Genomic DNA, 26,767 nt, shown 5'->3' with positions numbered 1-26,767 from the left:
GGAGAATGTCAGTAGGTATGATATGGTAACTGCTGGTTAAATAAGGAAACACAGAATATAATCTACCACTGAGCTACATCACATTTAATAGAATGATCAATTATTTTTCATAATTGGTGTTAATTCTTGCCCATTACTGCAGAGTGCATTCATGCATTTGTTGGTCTTGGGCTCTTCTGAAGAGGTTACACACAGATAAGTAAGAATCTATATTTTGCAAAATATGGAGATGACGGGAAATGAACCCAGGGCCTCATACATGCAAAGCATGCGCTCTACCACTGAGCTACATCCCCTTTGAGTTGGTGTGCTTTGATACCGAGCGATTGCCGTTCTGCATAGTACTCAAGTTCTACTACTTCCACTGTTCTAAGGTTAAACTCAGAGCACGGAGCAAAGATAACAATTATACCTTGCTGTATAGATTTCAAGGATACTGTAGGTATCATATGATAACTTTTATTTCAATGACGAAACACAGATTCTGGGGAATATAATCTACCACTGAGCAACATCACATTTTATAGACTGGTCAATAATTTTTCATAGTTTGATTGAAACTTTTCCAATTTCTCTAGAGTATTTTAATGCATTTGTTGATCTGGAGAGGTTAAATAGAGTTAAGAAAGAATCTACATTTTGCAAAACATGGAGATGCCGGGGATTAAAGCCGGGGCCTCATACATGCGAAGCATGCGTTCTACCACTGAGCTACATCCCCTGTGAAAAAGTGTGGTACTCATTCGATTGCAGCTTTGCATTGTACTCAAGTTCTACTATTTTCTAGTGTTCTAAGGGTCATCTCAGAGTATAAAGCAATAAAAACCATTACACTTTGCCAGAGTTCAAGGACACCATAGTTTCCACAGCTGATGAGGATGCAAGTAGATGATCATTCCACACTTTAAATTGCTGTTAGACTTCTTCACCGGAGTCTGGGTTATCATCAGAATCCCCTACCTTATGTAATGAATGGCATGGATATTGATCAAGTATTGCCAAGTAGAGGACAGTCTTACATTCTGTTTTATCAGCAGTGTCAGAACTTGGAAGAAGGGCACATAGGATACAGGCTATGACTGCCTCCTGGGCATTTCTGACTAAGGCTTCACCAGGTATTTTGTACAGAGTTGATATGTGTTTATCTTTTCATGCATTGATTGATCACTAATTACTTGACATTCAAGCCCAAATCCATCCTCCATAGGTTCACAATGTGTTTAAAGATGTCTGTCCTTCTTAATCAATTAGTTTTGCTGTATCGTGTGATTTGTTCTTTTATGAAACTACTGCTTTTATAGTTCATTTCCCAGTGAAATTAAAACTCTGTTTCATAATTACCATATACTTGACATCAGTGTTTGGAGAATGTCAGTAGGTATGATATGGTAACTGCTGGTTAAATAAGGAAACACAGTATCCACAGAATATAATCTACCACTGAGCTACATCACATTTAATAGAATGATAAATTATTTTTCATAATTGGTGTTAATTCTTGCCCATTACTGTAGAGTGCATTCATGCATTTGTTGGTCTTGGGCTCTTCTGAAGAGGTTACATACAGATAAGTAAGAATCTATATTTTGCAAAACATGGAGATGCTGGGGATTGAACCCGGGGCCTCATACAGCAAAGCATGCGCTCTACCACTGAGCTACATCCCCTTTGAGTTGGTGTGTTTTGATACCGAGCGATTGCTGTTCTGCATAGTACTCAAGTTCTACTACTTCCACTGTTCTAAGGTTAAACTCAGAGCACGGAGCAAAGATAACAATTATACCTTGCTGTATAGATTTCTAGGATACTGTAGGTATCATATGATAACTTTTATTTCAATGACGAAACACAGATTCTGGGGAATATAATCTACCACTGAGCAACATCACATTTTATAGACTGGTCAATAATTTTTCATAGTTTGATTGAAACTTTTCCAATTTCTCTAGAGTATTTTAATGCATTTGTTGATCTGGAGAGGTTACATAGAGTTAAGAAAGAATCTACATTTTGCAAAACATGGAGATGCCGGGGATTAAAGCCAGGGCCTCATACATGCGAAGCATGCGTTCTACCACTGAGCTACATCCCCTGTGAAAAAGTGTGGTACTCATTCGATTGCAGCTTTGCATTGTACTCAAGTTCTACTATTTTCTAGTGTTCTAAGGGTCATCCCAGAGTATAAAGCAATAAAAACCATTACACTTTGCCAGAGTTCAAGGAAACCATAGTTTCCATAGCTGATGAGGATGCAAGTAGATGATCATTCCACACTTTAAATTGCTGTTAGACTTCTTCACCGGAGTCTGGGTTATCATAAGAATCCCCTACCTTATGTTATGAATGGCATGGATATTGATCAAGTATTGCCAAGTAGAGGACAGTCTTACATTCTGTTTTATCAGCAGTGTCAGAACTTGGAAGAAGGGCACATAGGATACAGGCTATGACTGCCTCATGGGCATTTCTGACTAAGGCTTCACCAGGTATTTTGTACAGAGTTGATATGTGTTTATCTTTTCATGCATTGATTGATCACTAATTACTTGACATTCAAGCCCAAATCCATCCTCCATAGGTTCACAATGTGTTTAAAGATGTCTGTCCTTCTTAATCAATTAGTTTTGCTGTATCGTGTGATTTGTTCTTTTATGAAACTACTGCTTTTATAGTTCATTTCCCAGTGAAATTAAAACTCTGTTTCATAATTACCATATACTTGACATCAGTGTTTGGAGAATGTCAGTAGGTATGATATGGTAACTGCTGGTTAAATAAGGAAACACAGTATCCACAGAATATAATCTACCACTGAGCTACATCACATTTAATAGAATGATAAATTATTTTTCATAATTGGTGTTAATTCTTGCCCATTACTGTAGAGTGCATTCATGCATTTGTTGGTCTTGGGCTCTTCTGAAGAGGTTACATACAGATAAGTAAGAATCTATATTTTGCAAAACATGGAGATGCTGGGGATTGAACACGGGGCCTCATACAGCAAAGCATGCGCTCTACCACTGAGCTACATCCCCTTTGAGTTGGTGTGTTTTGATACCGAGCGATTGCTGTTCTGCATAGTACTCAAGTTCTACTACTTCCACTGTTCTAAGGTTAAACTCAGAGCATGGAGCAAAGATAACAATTATACCTTGCTGTATAGATTTCAAGGAAACTGTAGGTATCATATGATAACTTTTATTTCAATGACGAAACACAGATTCTGGGGAATATAATCTACCACTGAGCAACATCACATTTTATAGACTGGTCAATAATTTTTCATAGTTTGATTGAAACTTTTCCAATTTCTCTAGAGTATTTTAATGCATTTGTTGATCTGGAGAGGTTACATAGAGTTAAGAAAGATTCTACATTTTGCAAAACATGGAGGTGCTGGGGATTGAACCCAGGGCCTCATACATGCAAAGCATGCGCTCTACCACTGAGCTACATCCCCTGTGAAAAAGTGTGGTACTCATTCGATTGCAGCTTTGCATTGTACTCAAGTTCTACTATTTTCTAGTGTTCTAAGGGTCATCTCAGAGTATAAAGCAATAAAAACCATTACACTTTGCCAGAGTTCAAGGACACCATAGTTTCCACAGCTGATGAGGATGCAAGTAGATGATCATTCCACACTTTAAATTGCTGTAAGACTTCTTCACCGGAGTCTGGGTTATCATCAGAATCCCCTACCTTATGTAATGAATGGCATGGATATTGATCAAGTATTGCCAAGTAGAGGACAGTCTTACATTCTGTTTTATCAGCAGTGTCAGAACTTGGAAGAAGGGCACATAGGATACAGGCTATGACTGCCTCCTGGGCATTGCTGACTAAGGATTCACCAGGTATTTTGTACAGAGTTGATATGTGTTTATCTTTTCATGCATTGATTGATCACTAATTACTTGACATTCAAGCCCAAATCCATCCTCCATAGGTTCACAATGTGTTTAAAGATGTCTGTCCTTCTTAATCAATTAGTTTTGCTGTATCGTGTGATTTGTTCTTTTATGAAACTACTGCTTTTATAGTTCATTTCCCAGTGAAATTAAAACTCTGTTTCATAATTACCATATACTTGACATCAGTGTTTGGAGAATGTCAGTAGGTATGATATGGTAACTGCTGGTTAAATAAGGAAACACAGTATCCACAGAATATAATCTACCACTGAGCTACATCACATTTAATAGAATGATCAATTATTTTTCATAATTGGTGTTAATTCTTGCCCATTACTGTAGAGTGCATTCATGCATTTGTTGGTCTTGGGCTCTTCTGAAGAGGTTACATACAGATAAGTAAGAATCTATATTTTGCAAAACATGGAGATGCTGGGGATTGAACCCGGGGCCTCATACAGCAAAGCATGCGCTCTACCACTGAGCTACATCCCCTTTGAGTTGGTGTGTTTTGATACCGAGCGATTGCTGTTCTGCATAGTACTCAAGTTCTACTACTTCCACTGTTCTAAGGTTAAACTCAGAGCACGGAGCAAAGATAACAATTATACCTTGCTGTATAGATTTCAAGGATACTGTAGGTATCATATGATAACTTTTATTTCAATGAGGAAACACAGATTCTGGGGAATATAATCTACCACTGAGCAACATCACATTTTATAGACTGGTCAATAATTTTTCATAGTTTGATTGAAACTTTTCCAATTTCTCTAGAGTATTTTAATGCATTTGTTGATCTGGAGAGGTTACATAGAGTTAAGAAAGAATCTACATTTTGCAAAACATGGAGATGCCGGGGATTAAAGCCGGGGCCTCATACATGCGAAGCATGCGCTCTACCACTGAACTACATCCCCTGTGAAAAAGTGTGGTACTCATTCGATTGCAGCTTTGCATTGTACTCAAGTTCTACTATTTTCTAGTGTTCTAAGGGTCATCTCAGAGTATAAAGCAATAAAAACCATTACACTTTGCCAGAGTTCAAGGACACCATAGTTTCCACAGCTGATGAGGATGCAAGTAGATGATCATTCCACACTTTAAATTGCTGTAAGACTTCTTCACCGGAGTCTGGGTTATCTTCAGAATCCCCTACCTTATGTAATGAATGGCATGGATATTGATCAAGTATTGCCAAGTAGAGGACAGTCTTACATTCTGTTTTATCAGCAGTGTCAGAACTTGGAAGGAGGGCACATAGGATACAGGCTATGACTGCCTCCTGGGCATTGCTGACTAAGGCTTCACCAGGTATTTTGTACAGAGTTGATATGTGTTTATCTTTTCATGCATTGATTGATCACTAATTACTTGACATTCAAGCCCAAATCCATCCTCCATAGGTTCACAATGTGTTTAAAGATGTCTGTCCTTCTTAATCAATTAGTTTTGCTGTATCGTGTGATTTGTTCTTTTATGAAACTACTGCTTTTATAGTTCATTTCCCAGTGAAATTAAAACTCTGTTTCATAATTACCATATACTTGACATCAGTGTTTGGAGAATGTCAGTAGGTATGATATGGTAACTGCTGGTTAAATAAGGAAACACAGTATCCACAGAATATAATCTACCACTGAGCTACATCACATTTAATAGAATGATCAATTATTTTTCATAATTGGTGTTAATTCTTGCCCATTACTGTAGAGTGCATTCATGCATTTGTTGGTCTTGGGCTCTTCTGAAGAGGTTACATACAGATAAGTAAGAATCTATATTTTGCAAAACATGGAGATGCTGGGGATTGAACCCGGGGCCTCATACAGCAAAGCATGCGCTCTACCACTGAGCTACATCCCCTTTGAGTTGGTGTGTTTTGATACCGAGCGATTGCTGTTCTGCATAGTACTCAAGTTCTACTACTTCCACTGTTCTAAGGTTAAACTCAGAGCACGGAGCAAAGATAACAATTATACCTTGCTGTATAGATTTCTAGGATACTGTAGGTATCATATGATAACTTTTATTTCAATGACGAAACACAGATTCTGGGGAATATAATCTACCACTGAGCAACATCACATTTTATAGACTGGTCAATAATTTTTCATAGTTTGATTGAAACTTTTCCAATTTCTCTAGAGTATTTTAATGCATTTGTTGATCTGGAGAGGTTACATAGAGTTAAGAAAGAATCTACATTTTGCAAAACATGGAGATGCCGGGGATTAAAGCCGGGGCCTCATACATGCGAAGCATGCGTTCTACCACTGAGCTATATCCCCTGTGAAAAAGTGTGGTACTCATTCGATTGCAGCTTTGCATTGTACTCAAGTTCTACTATTTTCTAGTGTTCTAAGGGTCATCCCAGAGTATAAAGCAATAAAAACCATTACACTTTGCCAGAGTTCAAGGAAACCATAGTTTCCATAGCTGATGAGGATGCAAGTAGATGATCATTCCACACTTTAAATTGCTGTTAGACTTCTTCACCGGAGTCTGGGTTATCATAAGAATCCCCTACCTTATGTTATGAATGGCATGGATATTGATCAAGTATTGCCAAGTAGAGGACAGTCTTACATTCTGTTTTATCAGCAGTGTCAGAACTTGGAAGAAGGGCACATAGGATACAGGCTATGACTGCCTCCTGGGCATTTCTGACTAAGGCTTCACCAGGTATTTTGTACAGAGTTGATATGTGTTTATCTTTTCATGCATTGATTGATCACTAATTACTTGACATTCAAGCCCAAATCCATCCTCCATAGGTTCACAATGTGTTTAAAGATGTCTGTCCTTCTTAATCAATTAGTTTTGCTGTATCGTGTGATTTGTTCTTTTATGAAACTACTGCTTTTATAGTTCATTTCCCAGTGAAATTAAAACTCTGTTTCATAATTACCATATACTTGACATCAGTGTTTGGAGAATGTCAGTAGGTATGATATGGTAACTGCTGGTTAAATAAGGAAACACAGTATCCACAGAATATAATCTACCACTGAGCTACATCACATTTAATAGAATGATAAATTATTTTTCATAATTGGTGTTAATTCTTGCCCATTACTGTAGAGTGCATTCATGCATTTGTTGGTCTTGGGCTCTTCTGAAGAGGTTACATACAGATAAGTAAGAATCTATATTTTGCAAAACATGGAGATGCTGGGGATTGAACACGGGGCCTCATACAGCAAAGCATGCGCTCTACCACTGAGCTACATCCCCTTTGAGTTGGTGTGTTTTGATACCGAGTGATTGCTGTTCTGCATAGTACTCAAGTTCTACTACTTCCACTGTTCTAAGGTTAAACTCAGAGCATGGAGCAAAGATAACAATTATACCTTGCTGTATAGATTTCAAGGATACTGTAGGTATCATATGATAACTTTTATTTCAATGACGAAACACAGATTCTGGGGAATATAATCTACCACTGAGCAACATCACATTTTATAGACTGGTCAATAATTTTTCATAGTTTGATTGAAACTTTTCCAATTTCTCTAGAGTATTTTAATGCATTTGTTGATCTGGAGAGGTTACATAGAGTTAAGAAAGATTCTACATTTTGCAAAACATGGAGGTGCTGGGGATTGAACCCAGGGCCTCATACATGCAAAGCATGCGCTCTACCACTGAGCTACATCCCCTGTGAAAAAGTGTGGTACTCATTCGATTGCAGCTTTGCATTGTACTCAAGTTCTACTATTTTCTAGTGTTCTAAGGGTCATCTCAGAGTATAAAGCAATAAAAACCATTACACTTTGCCAGAGTTCAAGGACACCATAGTTTCCACAGCTGATGAGGATGCAAGTAGATGATCATTCCACACTTTAAATTGCTGTAAGACTTCTTCACCGGAGTCTGGGTTATCATCAGAATCCCCTACCTTATGTAATGAATGGCATGGATATTGATCAAGTATTGCCAAGTAGAGGACAGTCTTACATTCTGTTTTATCAGCAGTGTCAGAACTTGGAAGAAGGGCACATAGGATACAGGCTATGACTGCCTCCTGGGCATTGCTGACTAAGGCTTCACCAGGTATTTTGTACAGAGTTGATATGTGTTTATCTTTTCATGCATTGATTGATCACTAATTACTTGACATTCAAGCCCAAATCCATCCTCCATAGGTTCACAATGTGTTTAAAGATGTCTGTCCTTCTTAATCAATTAGTTTTGCTGTATCGTGTGATTTGTTCTTTTATGAAACTACTGCTTTTATAGTTCATTTCCCAGTGAAATGAAAACTCTGTTTCATAATTACCATATACTTGACATCAGTGTTTGGAGAATGTCAGTAGGTATGATATGGTAACTGCTGGTTAAATAAGGAAACACAGTATCCACAGAATATAATCTACCACTGAGCTACATCACATTTAATAGAATGATCAATTATTTTTCATAATTGGTGTTAATTCTTGCCCATTACTGTAGAGTGCATTCATGCATTTGTTGGTCTTGGGCTCTTCTGAAGAGGTTACATACAGATAAGTAAGAATCTATATTTTGCAAAACATGGAGATGCCGGGGATTGAACCCAGAGCCTCACACATGCAAAGCATGCGCTCTACCACTGAGCTACATCCCCTTTGAGATGGTGTGCTTTGATACCGAGTGATTGCCGTTCTGCATAGTACTCAAGTTCTACTACTTCCACTGTTCTAAGGTTAAACTCAGAGCACGGAGCAAAGATAACAATTATACCTTGCTGTATAGATTTCAAGGATACTGTAGGTATCATATGATAACTTTTATTTCAATGAGGAAACACAGATTCTGGGGAATATAATCTACCACTGAGCAACATCACATTTTATAGACTGGTCAATAATTTTTCATAGTTTGATTGAAACTTTTCCAATTTCTCTAGAGTATTTTAATGCATTTGTTGATCTGGAGAGGTTACAAAGAGTTAAGAAAGAATCTACATTTTGCAAAACATGGAGATGCCGGAGATTGAACCCGGGGCCTCATACATGCGAAGCATGCGTTCTACCACTGAGCAACATCCCCTGTGAAAAAGTGTGGTACTCATTCGATTGCAGCTTTGCATTGTACTCAAGTTCTACTATTTTCTAGTGTTCTAAGGGTCATCTCAGAGTATAAAGCAATAAAAACCATTACACTTTGCCAGAGTTCAAGGACACCATAGTTTCCACAGCTGATGAGGATGCAAGTAGATGATCATTCCACACTTTAAATTGCTGTTAGACTTCTTCACCGGAGTCTGGGTTATCATCAGAATCCCCTACCTTATGTAATGAATGGCATGGATATTGATCAAGAATTGCCAAGTAGAGGACAGTCTTACATTCTGTTTTATCAGCAGTGTCAGAACTTGGAAGAAGGGCGCATAGGATACAGGCTATGACTGCCTCCTGGGCATTTCTGACTAAGGCTTCACCAGGTATTTTGTACAGAGTTGATATGTGTTTATCTTTTCATGCATTGATTGATCACTAATTACTTGACATTCAAGCCCAAATCCATCCTCCATAGGTTCACAATGTGTTTAAAGATGTCTGTCCTTCTTAATCAATTAGTTTTGCTGTATCGTGTGATTTGTCCTTTTATGAAACTACTGCTTTTATAGTTCATTTCCCAGTGAAATTAAAACTCTGTTTCATAATTACCATATACTTGACATCAGTGTTTGGAGAATGTCAGTAGGTATGATATGGTAACTGCTGGTTAAATAAGGAAACACAGTATCCACAGAATATAATCTACCACTGAGCTACATCACATTTAATAGAATGATCAATTATTTTTCATAATTGGTGTTAATTCTTGCCCATTACTGTAGAGTGCATTCATGCATTTGTTGGTCTTGGGCTCTTCTGAAGAGGTTACATACAGATAAGTAAGAATCTATATTTTGCAAAACATGGAGATGCTGGGGATTGAACCCGGGGCCTCATACAGCAAAGCATGCGCTCTACCACTGAGCTACATCCCCTTTGAGTTGGTGTGTTTTGATACCGAGCGATTGCTGTTCTGCATAGTACTCAAGTTCTACTACTTCCACTGTTCTAAGGTTAAACTCAGAGCACGGAGCAAAGATAACAATTATACCTTGCTGTATAGATTTCAAGGATACTGTAGGTATCATATGATAACTTTTATTTCAATGACGAAACACAGATTCTGGGGAATATAATCTACCACTGAGCAACATCACATTTTATAGACTGGTCAATAATTTTTCATAGTTTGATTGAAACTTTTCCAATTTCTCTACAGTATTTTAATGCATTTGTTGATCTGGAGAGGTTACATAGAGTTAAGAAAGAATCTACATTTTGCAAAACATGGAGATGCCGGGGATTAAAGCCGGGGCCTCATACATGCGAAGCATGCGCTCTACCACTGAACTACATCCCCTGTGAAAAAGTGTGGTACTCATTCGATTGCAGCTTTGCATTGTACTCAAGTTCTACTATTTTCTAGTGTTCTAAGGGTCATCTCAGAGTATAAAGCAATAAAAATCATTACACTTTGCCAGAGTTCAAGGACACCATAGTTTCCACAGCTGATGAGGATGCAAGTAGATGATCATTCCACACTTTAAATTGCTGTTAGACTTCTTCACCGGAGTCTGGGTTATCATAAGAATCCCCTACCTTATGTTATGAATGGCATGGATATTGATCAAGTATTGCCAAGTAGAGGACAGTCTTACATTCTGTTTTATCAGCAGTGTCAGAACTTGGAAGAAGGGCACATAGGATACAGGCTATGACTGCCTCCTGGGCATTTCTGACTAAGGCTTCACCAGGTATTTTGTACAGAGTTGATATGTGTTTATCTTTTCATGCATTGATTGATCACTAATTACTTGACATTCAAGCCCAAATCCATCCTCCATAGGTTCACAATGTGTTTAAAGATGTCTGTCCTTCTTAATCAATTAGTTTTGCTGTATCGTGTGATTTGTTCTTTTATGAAACTACTGCTTTTATAGTTCATTTCCCAGTGAAATTAAAACTCTGTTTCATAATTACCATATACTTGACATCAGTGTTTGGAGAATGTCAGTAGGTATGATATGGTAACTGCTGGTTAAATAAGGAAACACAGTATCCACAGAATATAATCTACCACTGAGCTACATCACATTTAATAGAATGATCAATTATTTTTCATAATTGGTGTTAATTCTTGCCCATTACTGTAGAGTGCATTCATGCATTTGTTGGTCTTGGGCTCTTCTGAAGAGGTTACATACAGATAAGTAAGAATCTATATTTTGCAAAACATGGAGATGCTGGGGATTGAACCCGGGGCCTCATACAGCAAAGCATGCGCTCTACCACTGAGCTACATCCCCTTTGAGTTGGTGTGTTTTGATACCGAGCGATTGCTGTTCTGCATAGTACTCAAGTTCTACTACTTCCACTGTTCTAAGGTTAAACTCAGAGCATGGAGCAAAGATAACAATTATACCTTGCTGTATAGATTTCAAGGATACTGTAGGTATCATATGATAACTTTTATTTCAATGACGAAACACAGATTCTGGGGAATATAATCTACCACTGAGCAACATCACATTTTATAGACTGGTCAATCATTTTTCATAGTTTGATTGAAACTTTTCCAATTTCTCTAGAGTATTTTAATGCATTTGTTGATCTGGAGAGGTTACATAGAGTTAAGAAAGAATCTACATTTTGCAAAACATGGAGGTGCTGGGGATTGAACACGGGGCCTCATACATGCAAAGCATGCGCTCTACCACTGAGCTACATCCCCTGTGAAAAAGCGTGGTACTCATTCGATTGCAGCTTTGCATTGTACTCAAGTTCTACTATTTTCTAGTGTTCTAAGGGTCATCTCAGAGTATAAAGCAATAAAAACCATTACACTTTGCCAGAGTTCAAGGACACCATAGTTTCCACAGCTGATGAGGATGCAAGTAGATGATCATTCCACACTTTAAATTGCTGTTAGACTTCTTCACCGGAGTCTGGGTTATCATCAGAATCCCCTACCTTATGTAATGAATGGCATGGATATTGATCAAGTATTGCCAAGTAGAGGACAGTCTTACATTCTGTTTTATCAGCAGTGTCAGAACTTGGAAGAAGGGCACATAGGATACAGGCAATGACTGCCTCCTGGGCATTGCTGACTAAGGCTTCACCAGGTATTTTGTACAGAGTTGATATGTGTTTATCTTTTCATGCATTGATTGATCACTAATTACTTGACATTCAAGCCCAAATCCATCCTCCATAGGTTCACAATGTGTTTAAAGATGTCTGTCCTTCTTAATCAATTAGTTTTGCTGTATCGTGTGATTTGTTCTTTTATGAAACTACTGCTTTTATAGTTCATTTCCCAGTGAAATTAAAACTCTGTTTCATAATTACCATATACTTGACATCAGTGTTTGGAGAATGTCAGTAGGTATGATATGGTAACTGCTGGTTAAATAAGGAAACACAGAATATAATCTACCACTGAGCTACATCACATTTAATAGAATGATCAATTATTTTTCATAATTGGTGTTAATTCTTGCCCATTACTGCAGAGTGCATTCATGCATTTGTTGGTGTGGGCTCTTCTGAAGAGGTTACACACAGATAAGTAAGAATCTATATTTTGCAAAATATGGAGATGACGGGGATTGAACCCAGGGCCTCATACATGCAAAGCATGCGCTCTACCACTGAGCTACATCCCCTTTGAGTTGGTGTGCTTTGATACCGAGCGATTGCCGTTCTGCATAGTACTCAAGTTCTACTACTTCCACTGTTCTAAGGTTAAACTCAGAGCACGGAGCAAAGATAACAATTATACCTTGCTGTATAGATTTCAAGGATACTGTAGGTATCATATGATAACTTTTATTTCAATGACGAAACACAGATTCTGGGGAATATAATCTACCACTGAGCAACATCACATTTTATAGACTGGTCAATAATTTTTCATAGTTTGATTGAAACTTTTCCAATTTCTCTAGAGTATTTTAATGCATTTGTTGATCTGGAGAGGTTAAATAGAGTTAAGAAAGAATCTACATTTTGCAAAACATGGAGATGCCGGGGATTAAAGCCGGGGCCTCATACATGCGAAGCATGCGTTCTACCACTGAGCTACATCCCCTGTGAAAAAGTGTGGTACTCATTCGATTGCAGCTTTGCATTGTACTCAAGTTCTACTATTTTCTAGTGTTCTAAGGGTCATCTCAGAGTATAAAGCAATAAAAACCATTACACTTTGCCAGAGTTCAAGGACACCATAGTTTCCACAGCTGATGAGGATGCAAGTAGATGATCATTCCACACTTTAAATTGCTGTTAGACTTCTTCACCGGAGTCTGGGTTATCATCAGAATCCCCTACCTTATGTAATGAATGGCATGGATATTGATCAAGTATTGCCAAGTAGAGGACAGTCTTACATTCTGTTTTATCAGCAGTGTCAGAACTTGGAAGAAGGGCACATAGGATACAGGCTATGACTGCCTCCTGGGCATTTCTGACTAAGGCTTCACCAGGTATTTTGTACAGAGTTGATATGTGTTTATCTTTTCATGCATTGATTGATCACTAATTACTTGACATTCAAGCCCAAATCCATCCTCCATAGGTTCACAATGTGTTTAAAGATGTCTGTCCTTCTTAATCAATTAGTTTTGCTGTATCGTGTGATTTGTTCTTTTATGAAACTACTGCTTTTATAGTTCATTTCCCAGTGAAATTAAAACTCTGTTTCATAATTACCATATACTTGACATCAGTGTTTGGAGAATGTCAGTAGGTATGATATGGTAACTGCTGGTTAAATAAGGAAACACAGTATCCACAGAATATAATCTACCACTGAGCTACATCACATTTAATAGAATGATCAATTATTTTTCATAATTGGTGTTAATTCTTGCCCATTACTGTAGAGTGCATTCATGCATTTGTTGGTCTTGGGCTCTTCTGAAGAGGTTACATACAGATAAGTAAGAATCTATATTTTGCAAAACATGGAGATGCTGGGGATTGAACCCGGGGCCTCATACAGCAAAGCATGCGCTCTACCACTGAGCTACATCCCCTTTGAGTTGGTGTGTTTTGATACCGAGCGATTGCTGTTCTGCATAGTACTCAAGTTCTACTACTTCCACTGTTCTAAGGTTAAACTCAGAGCACGGAGCAAAGATAACAATTATACCTTGCTGTATAGATTTCTAGGATACTGTAGGTATCATATGATAACTTTTATTTCAATGACGAAACACAGATTCTGGGGAATATAATCTACCACTGAGCAACATCACATTTTATAGACTGGTCAATAATTTTTCATAGTTTGATTGAAACTTTTCCAATTTCTCTAGAGTATTTTAATGCATTTGTTGATCTGGAGAGGTTACATAGAGTTAAGAAAGAATCTACATTTTGCAAAACATGGAGATGCCGGGGATTAAAGCCGGGGCCTCATACATGCAAAGCATGCGTTCTACCACTGAGCTACATCCCCTGTGAAAAAGTGTGGTACTCATTCGATTGCAGCTTTGCATTGTACTCAAGTTCTACTATTTTCTAGTGTTCTAAGGGTCATCCCAGAGTATAAAGCAATAAAAACCATTACACTTTGCCAGAGTTCAAGGAAACCATAGTTTCCATAGCTGATGAGGATGCAAGTAGATGATCATTCCACACTTTAAATTGCTGTTAGACTTCTTCACCGGAGTCTGGGTTATCATAAGAATCCCCTACCTTATGTTATGAATGGCATGGATATTGATCAAGTATTGCCAAGTAGAGGACAGTCTTACATTCTGTTTTATCAGCAGTGTCAGAACTTGGAAGAAGGGCACATAGGATATAGGCTATGACTGCCTCCTGGGCATTTCTGACTAAGGCTTCACCAGGTATTTTGTACAGAGTTGATATGTGTTTATCTTTTCATGCATTGATTGATCACTAATTACTTGACATTCAAGCCCAAATCCATCCTCCATAGGTTCACAATGTGTTTAAAGATGTCTGTCCTTCTTAATCAATTAGTTTTGCTGTATCGTGTGATTTGTTCTTTTATGAAACTACTGCTTTTATAGTTCATTTCCCAGTGAAATTAAAACTCTGTTTCATAATTACCATATACTTGACATCAGTGTTTGGAGAATGTCAGTAGGTATGATATGGTAACTGCTGGTTAAATAAGGAAACACAGTATCCACAGAATATAATCTACCACTGAGCTACATCACATTTAATAGAATGATAAATTATTTTTCATAATTGGTGTTAATTCTTGCCCATTACTGTAGAGTGCATTCATGCATTTGTTGGTCTTGGGCTCTTCTGAAGAGGTTACATACAGATAAGTAAGAATCTATATTTTGCAAAACATGGAGATGCTGGTGATTGAACACGGGGCCTCATACAGCAAAGCATGCGCTCTACCACTGAGCTACATCCCCTTTGAGTTGGTGTGTTTTGATACCGAGCGATTGCTGTTCTGCATAGTACTCAAGTTCTACTACTTCCACTGTTCTAAGGTTAAACTCAGAGCATGGAGCAAAGATAACAATTATACCTTGCTGTATAGATTTCAAGGATACTGTAGGTATCATATGATAACTTTTATTTCAATGACGAAACACAGATTCTGGGGAATATAATCTACCACTGAGCAACATCACATTTTATAGACTGGTCAATAATTTTTCATAGTTTGATTGAAACTTTTCCAATTTCTCTAGAGTATTTTAATGCATTTGTTGATCTGGAGAGGTTACATAGAGTTAAGAAAGATTCTACATTTTGCAAAACATGGAGGTGCTGGGGATTGAACCCAGGGCCTCATACATGCAAAGCATGCGCACTACCACTGAGCTACATCCCCTGTGAAAAAGTGTGGTACTCATTCGATTGCAGCTTTGCATTGTACTCAAGTTCTACTATTTTCTAGTGTTCTAAGGGTCATCCCAGAGTATAAAGCAATAAAAACCATTACACTTTGCCAGAGTTCAAGGAAACCATAGTTTCCATAGCTGATGAGGATGCAAGTAGATGATCATTCCACACTTTAAATTGCTGTTAGACTTCTTCACCGGAGTCTGGGTTATCATAAGAATCCCCTACCTTATGTTATGAATGGCATGGATATTGATCAAGTATTGCCAAGTAGAGGACAGTCTTACATTCTGTTTTATCAGCAGTGTCAGAACTTGGAAGAAGGGCACATAGGATACAGGCTATGACTGCCTCCTGGGCATTTCTGACTAAGGCTTCACCAGGTATTTTGTACAGAGTTGATATGTGTTTATCTTTTCATGCATTGATTGATCACTAATTACTTGACATTCAAGCCCAAATCCATCCTCCATAGGTTCACAATGTGTTTAAAGATGTCTGTCCTTCTTAATCAATTAGTTTTGCTGTATCGTGTGATTTGTTCTTTTATGAAACTACTGCTTTTATAGTTCATTTCCCAGTGAAATTAAAACTCTGTTTCATAATTACCATATACTTGACATCAGTGTTTGGAGAATGTCAGTAGGTATGATATGGTAACTGCTGGTTAAATAAGGAAACACAGTATCCACAGAATATAATCTACCACTGAGCTACATCACATTTAATAGAATGATAAATTATTTTTCATAATTGGTGTTAATTCTTGCCCATTACTGTAGAGTGCATTCATGCATTTGTTGGTCTTGGGCTCTTCTGAAGAGGTTACATACAGATAAGTAAGAATCTATATTTTGCAAAACATGGAGATGCTGGTGATTGAACACGGGGCCTCATACAGCAAAGCATGCGCTCTACCACTGAGCTACATCCCCTTTGAGTTGGTGTGTTTTGATACCGAGCGATTGCTGTTCTGCATAGTACTCAAGTTCTACTACTTCCACTGTTCTAAGGTTAAACTCAGAGCATGGAGCAAAGATAACAATTATACCTTGCTGTATAGATTTCAAGGATACTGTAGGTATCATATGATAACTTTTATTTCAATGACGAAACACAGATTCTGGGGAATATAATCTACCACTGAGCAACATCACATTTTATAGACTGGTCAATAATTTTTCATAGTTTGATTGAAACTTTTCCAATTTCTCTAGAGTATTTTAATGCATTTGTTGATCTGGAGAGGTTACATAGAGTTAAGAAAGATTCTACATTTTGCAAAACATGGAGGTGCTGGGGATTGAACCCAGGGCCTCATACATGCAACGCATGCGCACTACCACTGAGCTACATCCCCTGTGAAAAAGTGTGGTACTCATTCGATTGCAGCTTTGCATTGTACTCAAGTTCTACTATTTTCTAGTGTTCTAAGGGTCATCTCAGAGTATAAAGCAATAAAAACCATTACACTTTGCCAGAGTTCAAGGACACCATAGTTTCCACAGCTGATGAGGATGCAAGTAGATGATCATTCCACACTTTAAATTGCTGTAAGACTTCTTCACCGGAGTCTGGGTTATCATCAGAATCCCCTACCTTATGTAATGAATGGCATGGATATTGATCAAGTATTGCCAAGTAGAGGACAGTCTTACATTCTGTTTTATCAGCAGTGTCAGAACTTGGAAGAAGGGCACATAGGATACAGGCTATGACTGCCTCCTGGGCATTGCTGACTAAGGCTTCACCAGGTATTTTGTACAGAGTTGATATGTGTTTATCTTTTCATGCATTGATTGATCACTAATTACTTGACATTCAAGCCCAAATCCATCCTCCATAGGTTCACAATGTGTTTAAAGATGTCTGTCCTTCTTAATCAATTAGTTTTGCTGTATCGTGTGATTTGTTCTTTTATGAAACTACTGCTTTTATAGTTCATTTCCCAGTGAAATTAAAACTCTGTTTCATAATTACCATATACTTGACATCAGTGTTTGGAGAATGTCAGTAGGTATGATATGGTAACTGCTGGTTAAATAAGGAAACACAGTATCCACAGAATATAATCTACCACTGAGCTACATCACATTTAATAGAATGATCAATTATTTTTCATAATTGGTGTTAATTCTTGCCCATTACTGTAGAGTGCATTCATGCATTTGTTGGTCTTGGGCTCTTCTGAAGAGGTTACATACAGATAAGTAAGAATCTATATTTTGCAAAACATGGAGATGCTGGGGATTGAACCCGGGGCCTCATACAGCAAAGCATGCGCTCTACCACTGAGCTACATCCCCTTTGAGTTGGTGTGTTTTGATACCGAGCGATTGCTGTTCTGCATAGTACTCAAGTTCTACTACTTCCACTGTTCTAAGGTTAAACTCAGAGCACGGAGCAAAGATAACAATTATACCTTGCTGTATAGATTTCAAGGATACTGTAGGTATCATATGATAACTTTTATTTCAATGACGAAACACAGATTCTGGGGAATATAATCTACCACTGAGCAACATCACATTTTATAGACTGGTCAATAATTTTTCATAGTTTGATTGAAACTTTTCCAATTTCTCTAGAGTATTTTAATGCATTTGTTGATCTGGAGAGGTTACATAGAGTTAAGAAAGAATCTACATTTTGCAAAACATGGAGATGCCGGGGATTAAAGCCGGGGCCTCATACATGCGAAGCATGCGCTCTACCACTGAACTACATCCCCTGTGAAAAAGTGTGGTACTCATTCGATTGCAGCTTTGCATTGTACTCAAGTTCTACTATTTTCTAGTGTTCTAAGGGTCATCTCAGAGTATAAAGCAATAAAAACCATTACACTTTGCCAGAGTTCAAGGACACCATAGTTTCCACAGCTGATGAGGATGCAAGTAGATGATCATTCCACACTTTAAATTGCTGTAAGACTTCTTCACCGGAGTCTGGGTTATCTTCAGAATCCCCTACCTTATGTAATGAATGGCATGGATATTGATCAAGTATTGCCAAGTAGAGGACAGTCTTACATTCTGTTTTATCAGCAGTGTCAGAACTTGGAAGGAGGGCACATAGGATACAGGCTATGACTGCCTCCTGGGCATTGCTGACTAAGGCTTCACCAGGTATTTTGTACAGAGTTGATATGTGTTTATCTTTTCATGCATTGATTGATCACTAATTACTTGACATTCAAGCCCAAATCCATCCTCCATAGGTTCACAATGTGTTTAAAGATATCTGTCCTTCTTAATCAATTAGTTTTGCTGTATCGTGTGATTTGTTCTTTTATGAAACTACTGCTTTTATAGTTCATTTCCCAGTGAAATTAAAACTCTGTTTCATAATTACCATATACTTGAAATCAGTGTTTGGAGAATGTCAGTAGGTATGATATGGTAACTGCTGGTTAAATAAGGAAACACAGTATCCACAGAATATAATCTACCACTGAGCTACATCACATTTAATAGAATGATCAATTATTTTTCATAATTGGTGTTAATTCTTGCCCATTACTGTAGAGTGCATTCATGCATTTGTTGGTCTTGGGCTCTTCTGAAGAGGTTACATACAGATAAGTAAGAATCTATATTTTGCAAAACATGGAGATGCTGGGGATTGAACCCGGGGCCTCATACAGCAAAGCATGCGCTCTACCACTGAGCTACATCCCCTTTGAGTTGGTGTGTTTTGATACCGAGCGATTGCTGTTCTGCATATACTCAAGTTCTACTACTTCCACTGTTCTAAGGTTAAACTCAGAGCACGGAGCAAAGATAACAATTATACCTTGCTGTATAGATTTCTAGGATACTGTAGGTATCATATGATAACTTTTATTTCAATGACGAAACACAGATTCTGGGGAATATAATCTACCACTGAGCAACATCACATTTTATAGACTGGTCAATAATTTTTCATAGTTTGATTGAAACTTTTCCAATTTCTCTAGAGTATTTTAATGCATTTGTTGATCTGGAGAGGTTACATAGAGTTAAGAAAGAATCTACATTTTGCAAAACATGGAGATGCCGGGGATTAAAGCCGGGGCCTCATACATGCGAAGCATGCGTTCTTCCACTGAGCTATATCCCCTGTGAAAAAGTGTGGTACTCATTCGATTGCAGCTTTGCATTGTACTCAAGTTCTACTATTTTCTAGTGTTCTAAGGGTCATCCCAGAGTATAAAGCAATAAAAACCATTACACTTTGCCAGAGTTCAAGGAAACCATAGTTTCCATAGCTGATGAGGATGCAAGTAGATGATCATTCCACACTTTAAATTGCTGTTAGACTTCTTCACCGGAGTCTGGGTTATCATAAGAATCCCCTACCTTATGTTATGAATGGCATGGATATTGATCAAGTATTGCCAAGTAGAGGACAGTCTTACATTCTGTTTTATCAGCAGTGTCAGAACTTGGAAGAAGGGCACATAGGATACAGGCTATGACTGCCTCCTGGGCATTTCTGACTAAGGCTTCACCAGGTATTTTGTACAGAGTTGATATGTGTTTATCTTTTCATGCATTGATTGATCACTAATTACTTGACATTCAAGCCCAAATCCATCCTCCATAGGTTCACAATGTGTTTAAAGATGTCTGTCCTTCTTAATCAATTAGTTTTGCTGTATCGTGTGATTTGTTCTTTTATGAAACTACTGCTTTTATAGTTCATTTCCCAGTGAAATTAAAACTCTGTTTCATAATTACCATATACTTGACATCAGTGTTTGGAGAATGTCAGTAGGTATGATATGGTAACTGCTGGTTAAATAAGGAAACACAGTATCCACAGAATATAATCTACCACTGAGCTACATCACATTTAATAGAATGATAAATTATTTTTCATAATTGGTGTTAATTCTTGCCCATTACTGTAGAGTGCATTCATGCATTTGTTGGTCTTGGGCTCTTCTGAAGAGGTTACATACAGATAAGTAAGAATCTATATTTTGCAAAACATGGAGATGCTGGGGATTGAACACGGGGCCTCATACAGCAAAGCATGCGCTCTACCACTGAGCTACATCCCCTTTGAGTTGGTGTGTTTTGATACCGAGCGATTGCTGTTCTGCATAGTACTCAAGTTCTACTACTTCCACTGTTCTAAGGTTAAACTCAGAGCATGGAGCAAAGATAACAATTATACCTTGCTGTATAGATTTCAAGGATACTGTAGGTATCATATGATAACTTTTATTTCAATGACGAAACACAGATTCTGGGGAATATAATCTACCACTGAGCAACATCACATTTTATAGACTGGTCAATAATTTTTCATAGTTTGATTGAAACTTTTCCAATTTCTCTAGAGTATTTTAATGCATTTGTTGATCTGGAGAGGTTACATAGAGTTAAGAAAGATTCTACATTTTGCAAAACATGGAGGTGCTGGGGATTGAACCCAGGGCCTCATACATGCAAAGCATGCGCTCTACCACTGAGCTACATCCCCTGTGAAAAAGTGTGGTACTCATTCGATTGCAGCTTTGCATTGTACTCAAGTTCTACTATTTTCTAGTGTTCTAAGGGTCATCTCAGAGTATAAAGCAATAAAAACCATTACACTTTGCCAGAGTTCAAGGACACCATAGTTTCCACAGCTGATGAGGATGCAAGTAGATGATCATTCCACACTTTAAATTGCTGTAAGACTTCTTCACCGGAGTCTGGGTTATCATCAGAATCCCCTACCTTATGTAATGAATGGCATGGATATTGATCAAGTATTGCCAAGTAGAGGACAGTCTTACATTCTGTTTTATCAGCAGTGTCAGAACTTGGAAGAAGGGCACATAGGATACAGGCTATGACTGCCTCCTGGGCATTGCTGACTAAGGCTTCACCAGGTATTTTGTACAGAGTTGATATGTGTTTATCTTTTCATGCATTGATTGATCACTAATTACTTGACATTCAAGCCCAAATCCATCCTCCATAGGTTCACAATGTGTTTAAAGATGTCTGTCCTTCTTAATCAATTAGTTTTGCTGTATCGTGTGATTTGTTCTTTTATGAAACTACTGCTTTTATAGTTCATTTCCCAGTGAAATGAAAACTCTGTTTCATAATTACCATATACTTGACATCAGTGTTTGGAGTATGTCAGTAGGTATGATATGGTAACTGCTGGTTAAATAAGGAAACACAGTATCCACAGAATATAATCTACCACTGAGCTACATCACATTTAATAGAATGATCAATTATTTTTCATAATTGGTGTTAATTCTTGCCCATTACTGTAGAGTGCATTCATGCATTTGTTGGTCTTGGGCTCTTCTGAAGAGGTTACATACAGATAAGTAAGAATCTATATTTTGCAAAACATGGAGATGCCGGGGATTGAACCCAGAGCCTCACACATGCAAAGCATGCGCTCTACCACTGAGCTACATCCCCTTTGAGATGGTGTGCTTTGATACCGAGTGATTGCCGTTCTGCATAGTACTCAAGTTCTACTACTTCCACTGTTCTAAGGTTAAACTCAGAGCACGGAGCAAAGATAACAATTATACCTTGCTGTATAGATTTCAAGGATACTGTAGGTATCATATGATAACTTTTATTTCAATGAGGAAACACAGATTCTGGGGAATATAATCTACCACTCAGCAACATCACATTTTATAGACTGGTCAATAATTTTTCATAGTTTGATTGAAACTTTTCCAATTTCTCTAGAGTATTTTAATGCATTTGTTGATCTGGAGAGGTTACAAAGAGTTAAGAAAGAATCTACATTTTGCAAAACATGGAGATGCCGGAGATTGAACCCGGGGCCTCATACATGCGAAGCATGCGTTCTACCACTGAGCAACATCCCCTGTGAAAAAGTGTGGTACTCATTCGATTGCAGCTTTGCATTGTACTCAAGTTCTACTATTTTCTAGTGTTCTAAGGGTCATCTCAGAGTATAAAGCAATAAAAACCATTACACTTTGCCAGAGTTCAAGGACACCATAGTTTCCACAGCTGATGAGGATGCAAGTAGATGATCATTCCACACTTTAAATTGCTGTTAGACTTCTTCACCGGAGTCTGGGTTATCATAAGAATCCCCTACCTTATGTTATGAATGGCATGGATATTGATCAAGTATTGCCAAGTAGAGGACAGTCTTACATTCTGTTTTATCAGCAGTGTCAGAACTTGGAAGAAGGGCACATAGGATACAGGCTATGACTGCCTCCTGGGCATTTCTGACTAAGGCTTCACCAGGTATTTTGTACAGAGTTGATATGTGTTTATCTTTTCATGCATTGATTGATCACTAATTACTTGACATTCAAGCCCAAATCCATCCTCCATAGGTTCACAATGTGTTTAAAGATGTCTGTCCTTCTTAATCAATTAGTTTTGCTGTATCGTGTGATTTGTTCTTTTATGAAACTACTGCTTTTATAGTTCATTTCCCAGTGAAATTAAAACTCTGTTTCATAATTACCATATACTTGACATCAGTGTTTGGAGAATGTCAGTAGGTATGATATGGTAACTGCTGGTTAAATAAGGAAACACAGTATCCACAGAATATAATCTACCACTGAGCTACATCACATTTAATAGAATGATCAATTATTTTTCATAATTGGTGTTAATTCTTGCCCATTACTGTAGAGTGCATTCATGCATTTGTTGGTCTTGGGCTCTTCTGAAGAGGTTACATACAGATAAGTAAGAATCTATATTTTGCAAAACATGGAGATGCTGGGGATTGAACCCAGGGCCTCATACAGCAAAGCATGCGCTCTACCACTGAGCTACATCCCCTTTGAGTTGGTGTGTTTTGATACCGAGCGATTGCTGTTCTGCATAGTACTCAAGTTCTACTACTTCCACTGTTCTAAGGTTAAACTCAGAGCATGGAGCAAAGATAACAATTATACCTTGCTGTATAGATTTCAAGGATACTGTAGGTATCATATGATAACTTTTATTTCAATGACGAAACACAGATTCTGGGGAATATAATCTACCACTGAGCAACATCACATTTTATAGACTGGTCAATAATTTTTCATAGTTTGATTGAAACTTTTCCAATTTCTCTAGAGTATTTTAATGCATTTGTTGATCTGGAGAGGTTACATAGAGTTAAGAAAGAATCTACATTTTGCAAAACATGGAGGTGCTGGGGATTGAACACGGGGCCTCATACATGCAAAGCATGCGCTCTACCACTGAGCTACATCCCCTGTGAAAAAGCGTGGTACTCATTCGATTGCAGCTTTGCATTGTACTCAAGTTCTACTATTTTCTAGTGTTCTAAGGGTCATCTCAGAGTATAAAGCAATAAAAACCATTACACTTTGCCAGAGTTCAAGGACACCATAGTTTCCACAGCTGATGAGGATGCAAGTAGATGATCATTCCACACTTTAAATTGCTGTTAGACTTCTTCACCGGAGTCTGAGTTATCTTCAGAATCCCCTACCTTATGTAATGAATGGCATGGATATTGATCAAGTATTGCCAAGTAGAGGACAGTCTTACATTCTGTTTTATCAGCAGTGTCAGAACTTGGAAGAAGGGCACATAGGATACAGGCTGTGACTGCCTCCTGGGCATTGTTGACTAAGGCTTCACCAGGTATTTTGTACAGAGTTGATATGTGTTTATCTTTTCATGCATTGATTGATCACTAATTACTTGACATTCAAGCCCAAATCCATCCTCCATAGGTTCACAATGTGTTTAAAGATGTCTGTCCTTCTTAATCAATTAGTTTTGCTGTATCGTGTGATTTGTTCTTTTATGAAACTACTGCTTTTATAGTTCATTTCCCAGTGAAATTAAAACTCTGTTTCATAATTACCATATACTTGACATCAGTGTTTGGAGAATGTCAGTAGGTATGATATGGTAACTGCTGGTTAAATAAGGAAACACAGTATCCACAGAATATAATCTACCACTGAGCTACATCACATTTAATAGAATGATCAATTATTTTTCATAATTGGTGTTAATTCTTGCCCATTACTGTAGAGTGCATTCATGCATTTGTTGGTCTTGGGCTCTTCTGAAGAGGTTACATACAGATAAGTAAGAATCTATATTTTGCAAAACATGGAGATGCTGGGGATTGAACCCGGGGCCTCATACAGCAAAGCATGCGCTCTACCACTGAGCTACATCCCCTTTGAGTTGGTGTGTTTTGATACCGAGCGATTGCTGTTCTGCATAGTACTCAAGTTCTACTACTTCCACTGTTCTAAGGTTAAACTCAGAGCACGGAGCAAAGATAACAATTATACCTTGCTGTAAAGATTTCTAGGATACTGTAGGTATAATATGATAACTTTTATTTCAATGACGAAACACAGATTCTGGGGAATATAATCTACCACTGAGCAACATCACATTTTATAGACTGGTCAATAATTTTTCATAGTTTGATTGAAACTTTTCCAATTTCTCTAGAGTATTTTAATGCATTTGTTGATCTGGAGAGGTTACATAGAGTTAAGAAAGAATCTACATTTTGCAAAACATGGAGATGCCGGGGATTAAAGCCGGGGCCTCATACATGCGAAGCATGCGTTCTACCACTGAGCTACATCCCCTGTGAAAAAGTGTGGTACTCATTCGATTGCAGCTTTGCATTGTACTCAAGTTCTACTATTTTCTAGTGTTCTAAGGGTCATCTCAGAGTATAAAGCAATAAAAATCATTAAACTTTGCCAGAGTTCAAGGACACCATAGTTTCCACAGCTGATGAGGATGCAAGTAGATGATCATTCCACACTTTAAATTGCTGTTAGACTTCTTCACCGGAGTCTGGGTTATCATCAGAATCCCCTACCTTATGTAATGAATGGCATGGATATTGATCAAGTATTGCCAAGTAGAGGACAGTCTTACATTCTGTTTTATCAGCAGTGTCAGAACTTGGAAGAAGGGCACATAGGATACAGGCAATGACTGCCTCCTGGGCATTGCTGACTAAGGCTTCACCAGGTATTTTGTACAGAGTTGATATGTGTTTATCTTTTCATGCATTGATTGATCACTAATTACTTGACATTCAAGCCCAAATCCATCCTCCATAGGTTCACAATGTGTTTAAAGATGTCTGTCCTTCTTAATCAATTAGTTTTGCTGTATCGTGTGATTTGTTCTTTTATGAAACTACTGCTTTTATAGTTCATTTCCCAGTGAAATTAAAACTCTGTTTCATAATTACCATATACTTGACATCAGTGTTTGGAGAATGTCAGTAGGTATGATATGGTAACTGCTGGTAAATAAGGAAACACAGTATCCACAGAATATAATCTACCACTGAGCTACATCACATTTAATAGAATGATCAATTATTTTTCATAATTGGTGTTAATTCTTGCCCATTACTGTAGAGTGCATTCATGCATTTGTTGGTCTTGGGCTCTTCTGAAGAGGTTACACACAGATAAGTAAGAATCTATATTTTGCAAAACATGGAGATGCTGGGGATTGAACCCAGGGCCTCATACATGCAAAGCATGCGCTCTACCACTGAGCTACATCCCCTTTGAGATGGTGTGCTTTGATACCGAGCGATTGCCGTTCTGCATAGTACTCAAGTTCTACTACTTCCACTGTTCTAAGGTTAAACTCAGAGCACGGAGCAAAGATAACAATTATACCTTGCTGTATAGATTTCAAGGATACTGTAGGTATCATATGATAACTTTTATTTCAATGAGGAAACACAGATTCTGGGGAATATAATCTACCACTGAGCAACATCACATTTTATAGACTGGTCAATAATTTTTCATAGTTTGATTGAAACTTTTCCAATTTCTCTAGAGTATTTTAATGCATTTGTTGATCTGGAGAGGTTACAAAGAGTTAAGAAAGAATCTACATTTTGCAAAACATGGAGATGCCAGGGATTAAAGCCGGGGCCTCATACATGCGAAGCATGCGTTCTACCACTGAGCTACATCCCCTGTGA

The 26,767-nt window shown here is 37.8% G+C and overlaps 21 non-coding genes across 21 annotated transcripts; all 21 read right to left on the bottom strand.

Moving 5' to 3' along the window:
- Window positions 1–224: 224 nt before the first annotated feature.
- TRNAA-UGC (transfer RNA alanine (anticodon UGC)) lies at window positions 225–296 on the bottom strand. The gene has a single exon. It is a non-coding gene; the product is annotated as a tRNA-Ala (tRNA).
- A 353-nt stretch (window positions 297–649) lies between these two features.
- On the bottom strand, window positions 650–721 carry TRNAA-CGC (transfer RNA alanine (anticodon CGC)). Its single transcript has one exon. It is a non-coding gene; the product is annotated as a tRNA-Ala (tRNA).
- Window positions 722–3,391: 2,670 nt separating this feature from the next.
- On the bottom strand, window positions 3,392–3,463 carry TRNAA-UGC (transfer RNA alanine (anticodon UGC)). Its single transcript has one exon. It is a non-coding gene; the product is annotated as a tRNA-Ala (tRNA).
- A 1,299-nt stretch (window positions 3,464–4,762) lies between these two features.
- On the bottom strand, window positions 4,763–4,834 carry TRNAA-CGC (transfer RNA alanine (anticodon CGC)). Its single transcript has one exon. It is a non-coding gene; the product is annotated as a tRNA-Ala (tRNA).
- A 2,670-nt stretch (window positions 4,835–7,504) lies between these two features.
- On the bottom strand, window positions 7,505–7,576 carry TRNAA-UGC (transfer RNA alanine (anticodon UGC)). The gene has a single exon. It is a non-coding gene; the product is annotated as a tRNA-Ala (tRNA).
- Window positions 7,577–8,451: 875 nt separating this feature from the next.
- Window positions 8,452–8,523, bottom strand: TRNAA-UGC (transfer RNA alanine (anticodon UGC)). Its single transcript has one exon. It is a non-coding gene; the product is annotated as a tRNA-Ala (tRNA).
- A 353-nt stretch (window positions 8,524–8,876) lies between these two features.
- On the bottom strand, window positions 8,877–8,948 carry TRNAA-CGC (transfer RNA alanine (anticodon CGC)). The gene has a single exon. It is a non-coding gene; the product is annotated as a tRNA-Ala (tRNA).
- Window positions 8,949–10,247: 1,299 nt separating this feature from the next.
- On the bottom strand, window positions 10,248–10,319 carry TRNAA-CGC (transfer RNA alanine (anticodon CGC)). The gene has a single exon. It is a non-coding gene; the product is annotated as a tRNA-Ala (tRNA).
- A 1,299-nt stretch (window positions 10,320–11,618) lies between these two features.
- TRNAA-UGC (transfer RNA alanine (anticodon UGC)) lies at window positions 11,619–11,690 on the bottom strand. The gene has a single exon. It is a non-coding gene; the product is annotated as a tRNA-Ala (tRNA).
- Window positions 11,691–12,555: 865 nt separating this feature from the next.
- Window positions 12,556–12,627, bottom strand: TRNAA-UGC (transfer RNA alanine (anticodon UGC)). The gene has a single exon. It is a non-coding gene; the product is annotated as a tRNA-Ala (tRNA).
- Window positions 12,628–12,980: 353 nt separating this feature from the next.
- TRNAA-CGC (transfer RNA alanine (anticodon CGC)) lies at window positions 12,981–13,052 on the bottom strand. Its single transcript has one exon. It is a non-coding gene; the product is annotated as a tRNA-Ala (tRNA).
- A 1,299-nt stretch (window positions 13,053–14,351) lies between these two features.
- Window positions 14,352–14,423, bottom strand: TRNAA-UGC (transfer RNA alanine (anticodon UGC)). Its single transcript has one exon. It is a non-coding gene; the product is annotated as a tRNA-Ala (tRNA).
- Window positions 14,424–15,722: 1,299 nt separating this feature from the next.
- TRNAA-UGC (transfer RNA alanine (anticodon UGC)) lies at window positions 15,723–15,794 on the bottom strand. The gene has a single exon. It is a non-coding gene; the product is annotated as a tRNA-Ala (tRNA).
- A 1,299-nt stretch (window positions 15,795–17,093) lies between these two features.
- TRNAA-UGC (transfer RNA alanine (anticodon UGC)) lies at window positions 17,094–17,165 on the bottom strand. The gene has a single exon. It is a non-coding gene; the product is annotated as a tRNA-Ala (tRNA).
- Window positions 17,166–18,464: 1,299 nt separating this feature from the next.
- Window positions 18,465–18,536, bottom strand: TRNAA-CGC (transfer RNA alanine (anticodon CGC)). The gene has a single exon. It is a non-coding gene; the product is annotated as a tRNA-Ala (tRNA).
- Window positions 18,537–21,205: 2,669 nt separating this feature from the next.
- Window positions 21,206–21,277, bottom strand: TRNAA-UGC (transfer RNA alanine (anticodon UGC)). Its single transcript has one exon. It is a non-coding gene; the product is annotated as a tRNA-Ala (tRNA).
- An 875-nt stretch (window positions 21,278–22,152) lies between these two features.
- Window positions 22,153–22,224, bottom strand: TRNAA-UGC (transfer RNA alanine (anticodon UGC)). The gene has a single exon. It is a non-coding gene; the product is annotated as a tRNA-Ala (tRNA).
- Window positions 22,225–22,577: 353 nt separating this feature from the next.
- On the bottom strand, window positions 22,578–22,649 carry TRNAA-CGC (transfer RNA alanine (anticodon CGC)). The gene has a single exon. It is a non-coding gene; the product is annotated as a tRNA-Ala (tRNA).
- A 1,299-nt stretch (window positions 22,650–23,948) lies between these two features.
- Window positions 23,949–24,020, bottom strand: TRNAA-UGC (transfer RNA alanine (anticodon UGC)). The gene has a single exon. It is a non-coding gene; the product is annotated as a tRNA-Ala (tRNA).
- Window positions 24,021–25,319: 1,299 nt separating this feature from the next.
- On the bottom strand, window positions 25,320–25,391 carry TRNAA-CGC (transfer RNA alanine (anticodon CGC)). Its single transcript has one exon. It is a non-coding gene; the product is annotated as a tRNA-Ala (tRNA).
- Window positions 25,392–26,265: 874 nt separating this feature from the next.
- TRNAA-UGC (transfer RNA alanine (anticodon UGC)) lies at window positions 26,266–26,337 on the bottom strand. Its single transcript has one exon. It is a non-coding gene; the product is annotated as a tRNA-Ala (tRNA).
- Window positions 26,338–26,767: the final 430 nt, after the last annotated feature.

This window comes from Pseudophryne corroboree, chromosome 4, assembly GCF_028390025.1.
Source record: "Pseudophryne corroboree isolate aPseCor3 chromosome 4, aPseCor3.hap2, whole genome shotgun sequence".
In the NCBI taxonomy this organism is placed as follows: domain Eukaryota; kingdom Metazoa; phylum Chordata; class Amphibia; order Anura; family Myobatrachidae; genus Pseudophryne; species Pseudophryne corroboree.
This window is presented reverse-complemented; position numbering and strand designations above follow the sequence as displayed.